At 36.1% G+C, this 5,923-nt stretch overlaps 1 pseudogene; it reads left to right on the top strand.

The window, feature by feature from the left end:
* The first annotated feature begins 116 nt into the window (after positions 1 to 116).
* Positions 117 to 5,044, top strand: LOC106299837 (annotated as a pseudogene).
* The last annotated feature ends 879 nt before the right edge of the window (positions 5,045 to 5,923 follow it).

Consider the following 5,923-nt stretch of genomic DNA (forward strand, 5'->3'; position numbering starts at 1 on the left):
GTGAATATGTTGGTTAAGCCTTTTAAGTCCTAACTCTAATTATTTTTTGGTTATAATATACAGAATACAAAGATGAGGGGGATCCTACATATACATGTTCATATTGTGGTGCTATAATGTGGTATAATGAACGAGTGAATAAGCGTAAGAATACACGTACTCCTTCCTTTGCACTTTGTTGCCTACAAGGTCAAGTGCAGTTGCCCTTACTAAAGGAACCACCAGAAGTACTGAAAAATTTATTGGAAGGAAATGATCCTTTAAGCAAGCATTTTCAGAGAAACAGTCGACCATATAACATGGTTTTCTCTTTCACTTCACTTGGTGGAAAATGCGAACGATCTGTTCAAAAAGGCATAGGACCGAATACGTTTCAACTTCAAGGAGAGAATTATCATTTAATGGGAAGCTTAACTCCAGGAGATGGTAAAAAGGCCAAGTTTGGACAGATGTATATTGTTGACACTGAAAATGAAATCGAAAACAGAGCTAATGCTTTGAGGTAATTTTTATTCAACTACATCTAACAAACATTTTCAGCCGTGCTATATTTTTTTTTTCTCTAAATGTCGATCTTATTTTTTGCAGCAAACCTGGTCAGACTTTTCAACCTAAAAAGAAAGACAACCTCAAGAAGGAAATCATTGAACTTCTCATGAAAATGCTGGATGAAGTCAATCCTTATGTTAAGCAATTTAGATCAGCAAAAGACAGATTTAAGATGCAGCCTGAAAACGCTTATCATATGAGGATTGTTAGTGACCGAGTTACGGATGGAAGGACATATAACACACCTACGGCATCTGAAGTTGCTGCCCTAATTCCTGGAGATTTTAATCTCGACATGGATAAAAGGGATATTGTTCTACAGCAAAATTCTGGAAAGTTGCTAAGGATTTCAGAAATACATGCTTCTTATCTAGCACTTCAATATCCTCTTTTGTTTACCTATGGAGAAGATGGTTTCAGACTTGGGATCAAGAAACATGTGTCTACAGCTACAAAGAAGCTTAAGAAGGATACTATCAGTATGAGGCAATTTTTTGCATTTCGTATGCAAGAGCGTAAGAATGAGTCTCATACTCTCCTACATTCAAGACGATTGTTTCAGCAATTTGTTGTGGATGCTTATACAACTATGGAGTCTAACCGCCTACGCTATCTTAAGTTAAATCAGTCTACTTTGCGTTCTGATAGTTATGACTCTCTCAAAGAGTCAGAGAGTGCTGGAAAGGTAGACATGCACGATCAAGGATCAGCATTTGTTTTGCCTGCTTCATTCACTGGTGGTCCTAGATATATGAGGAACAACTACTTGGATGCAATGGCCATATGTAAGCATTTTGGATTTCAGGATCTTTTTATCACTTTCACATGCAATCCAAAGTGGCCAGAGATCACAAGATATCTTAAGAAAAGAAATTTAAAAAGAAATTTAAAGGCGGAGGACAGATCGGACATTATTTGCAGAATGTTCAAGATGAAACTTGACTCATTCATGAGTGATTTAACCAAAAAAAATCTTCTTGGAAAGACTGTTTCATGTGAGTTACATTTAAGGCAGTTTATGTTATTTTTATACTATATATTTTATATTTATGTAAGTCTGATAATTTTTATTTGTTTCATGTTTCAGCGATGTATACGATTGAGTTCCAGAAACGTGGTCTACCTCATGCTCACATTCTATTATTTATGGATCCTAAGTTCAAGCTTCCAACCACAGACGACATTGACAAAATCATTTCAGCTGAAATTCCTGATAAATATGAGGAGCCAGAGCTGTATGATATCATTAAAGATATGATGATTCATGGACCATGTGGGGCTGCTAATATGAACTGTCCGTGTATGGAGAATGGGAAATGCTAGAAGTCATACCCAAAGTCATTTGCTGATAAGACTACCATTAATAGAGAAGGATTTCCAGTTTACCGGCGAAGAGAACTCTCAGATCGTTATGTGGAGAAGAACAGTGTGAGATGCGATAATCGATCTGTTATACCTTATAACAAGAAACTCTCTCTTCTTTACCTGGCTCATATTAATGTTGAGTGGTGCAACCAAGCCGGATCTATAAAGTACTTATTCAAGTACATTACAAAAGGAAGTGATCATGTCACTGTTGTTGTGGAACCACCAGATCACATGGTTTCAAACATGGTATCTAACAAGGAGGGGACTTCAGCACCAACTAACAATGAGCCCGTTCAGGGAACTGCGACAGGAAGTGTTAAACCCCAAAAGGATGAATTCAAAGATTTCTTTGATTGCAGGTACTTTTCTAACTTAAATGTTACTAGGTACGTTATCGAGCTCATATTAATGTAGAGTGGTGCAACCAGGCTGGTTCTATAAAGTACTTATTTAAGTACATTAATAAAGGAAGTGATCGTGTGACAGTAGCTGTGGAACCACCAGATCACATGGTGGCAGAGGCGCTTGGTATTCCAGAAGGAGAAGTGGACCAAAGAAAAAGGAATGAATTCAAGGAGTTCTTTGATTGCAGGTATTTTTTTTTTCAACACAACTGAATTTATTTGAATCAGTGCATGATATAAAAACACTAATGAAATCTGTTTTGTTTGGTATTGTAGATATGTTTCTTCGTCTGAAGGATCATGGAGAATTTTTAAGTTCCCTATTCATTATAGGTCTACTGCAGTTGAGAAGCTTAATTTCCATCTACCAGGTAAACAAACCATTATTTTCAAAAAAAAAAGACAAGCTGGAAGCAGTGATCAGTCGTAAACTCATTGAGAATACCATGTTCTTAGCATGGTTTGAGTTGAATAAAGTTGATGCTCTTGCTAGAACTTTGACTTATGCCCAGATTCCGAATTTTTTTACATATGACAAGCGTCAGAAGATGTTCAAGAGAAGGAAAAGAGGATTTAGCATTGGCAGAATCAACTATGCTCCACTTAAGCAAGAAAGTTCCTACTATTTGCGTGTGTTGTTGAACATTGTCAAAGGCCCTACCAGTTATGATGACTTAAAAACGTTTGAAGGAGTTCTTTATCCTAGCTACAAAGAAGCATGTTTTGCAAGGGGATTGTTAGATGATGAGAAAGAGTACATCGATGATATTATAAGGAGAAGTTACGACGGCTCAGCAAATGAAATGAGGCAAGTGTTTGTTACTATGCTAATGAATGATAGCTTAGCTATGCCAGAGAAGGTTTGGGAATCGACTTGGGAGTATCTTTCTGAGGATATTGAACACAACAGGAGGAAGTTTTTCAACAGACCAGGTTAATGCTATAGTTATACTTAAAAATTTCATTGAAAAAAATATGTACATTTAATTGTGTTTCTGATTTTAAAATTATTATGTTTGTTAATTTAGGGCTACTGTTAAGTGATGCGGATAAAAAGAAGTATACGTTACTGGAGATTGAGAAGCTTCTAAGGCGTAATGGGACAACTTTATCAAGATTTGAAAAAATGCCAAAGGTACCAAAGACAAGCAGTTGTGATTCAAACGTCCTGATTCAAGATGAGCGAAGCTATGATCAAGGCACACTGCTAGAAACACTTGAGAGAGATGTATCAAAGATGACTGATGAACAAAGGAGAATATATGATGAAATCATAAGTGCTGTGAATGAAGGTAAAGGAGGAATGTTCTTTGTTTATGGATTTGGAGGCACTGGAAAAACTTTTCTTTGGAGATTACTATCTGCAGCTATTAGATCTCGAGGAGATATTGTTCTTAACGTTGCATCATCTGGGATCGCTTCATTGTTGTTACAAGGCGGTAGGACGGCTCATTCAAGATTTGGGATACCACTGAATCCAGATGAGTTTTCTACGTGTACGTTGTCTCATGGGTCAGATCAATCGAATTTAGTGAAAGAGGCATCACTCATAATATGGGATGAAGCACCAATGATGAGTAAACACTGTTTTGAAGCCTTGGATAGAAATTTTAAAGATATTATTGGGAAGCAGAGTAACAACCCCTTTGGTGGAAAAGTCATTGTATTTGGAGGTGATTTTAGGCAAGTTCTGCCAGTGATTCCCGGTGCTGGTAGAGCTGAGGTCGTTTTGGCATCAATGAATTCATCATACCTTTGGGAGCATTGTAAAGTGCTCAAACTAACCAAAAACATGAGACTGTTTTCTGGTGGGTTGTCAGTTGAAGAATCAAAGGATCTTAAGGAATTTTCTGAGTGGATATTAAAGGTTGGTGATGGTAAACTTGCAGAGCCTAACGATGGTGCAGCTGAGATCGAAATTCCTTCAGAATTTTTGATTACTGACTCTAATGATCCTATTGAAGCCATCAGCAGAGCAGTGTATGGAGATCATAATTCGCTACAAGAAAACAAAGAAGCAAAGTTTTTCCAGGAAAGAGCTATTCTATGTCCAACTAATGAGGATGTCAATGTCATCAATGATTACATGTTGGATAAATTGCATGGTAACTTATTCCATCCCGTCCACCATACCATTAGAGAAAAAATTGTATATTGTACTAAACGTGTTTGTCTACCTTATTCAGGTGAAGAAAAGATTTATCTAAGTGCGGATAGTATTGATCCTACTGATAAAAAATCTGTTAATGACGAAGGACTTGCCGAATCATTGTATTCGACTGAAGGTTGGTTGTCCTGTGATGGTTCTGAGAAATATTAATCCTGCAGAAGGGTTGATGAATGGAACAAGATTACAAATTACTCAACTCATGGATTTTATGGTGCAAGCTAGGATCATCACTGGAGAGAAGGTTGGGAAAATAGTAGATATCCCAAGATTGCTTATTACACCATCTGATACAAAACTGCCATTTAAGATGCGTCGAAGGCAATTGCCCTTGGCAGTTGCATTTGCTATAACAATCAACAAAAGCCAAGGACAATCTCTCTCTGAAGTTGGCATCTTCCTACCCAGACCTGTGTTCTCTCATGGACAGCTATATGTGGCTATTTCTAGGGTCACATCAAAGAAAGGATTGAATATTTTGATTGTGGACAAAGATGGTATACCTCAGAAGAAGACTATGAATGTTGTTTTCAAAGAGATTTTCAACAACCTATGATATGTATATGTAAGAAACGACAGGTATGTTTACTTATGGATCAATTTTTTTTTGAAATTTTAGGATGATATAAGGTTGTAAAATATATTTCGTGATTAGTTGCAGGTTTCGTCGAGAAGAGGGAATGCGATGGACTTCTACTTTTTACTATGTTATTTGTTCAAACTTGAGACAAGTTTTGTTTCTTCTTTTAAGAGTCAGTCCACAGTCAGAAATAATGCTATGTTTCATTCAGCAATGTTTCATTCAAACCGATAATCCTACTAATACTACTCTTAAGACTAATAATCTGCGCATATTAATAAAAGTTTGTTTAATAAATTACTAACCTTTTTACTTTTAGAATTATGTGTAATGCTCCTCTTCAGTTATATCCTTTTTGTATCACTTTTGCTTCTCCACCATGTTTTGGTGTAATGTAATTATACAGAAGAAAAAAATCAACACAAGTTAGTCATTCATCAAGGGATATTTTGAAAACTAAAGCATACGAGATACTGAATTTACAGATAGTTGTAGTTATAAGCAAAGAAGTATGTTCAACATTTAACATAAGCCATGGACAAGTGATATACTAAGTTTCATACATCAGCTATAAGAATGAACATAAACAGTGGACAAGTGATTTACGAAGTTACGGACATCAGCTATAAGCACACAATTACAGAGAAACAATTAGAGTTATATTCCACCATGATAATATTCCGAAGAAAAGTGGAAACAACTCAGCACATCTTAAGATCGAGAAACATAACATTTATAATTTGAAACAATATACATCTATCTTAAGCCAACTTCTATTTAAAGGATAGTAAACATGGACAAACAGTAGGAAACATAGATATTACTAAAGATGATAACACGCATAAATGATTAATC

Source organism: Brassica oleracea, chromosome C6 (assembly GCF_000695525.1).
Source record: "Brassica oleracea var. oleracea cultivar TO1000 chromosome C6, BOL, whole genome shotgun sequence".
Lineage (NCBI taxonomy): Eukaryota > Viridiplantae > Streptophyta > Magnoliopsida > Brassicales > Brassicaceae > Brassica > Brassica oleracea.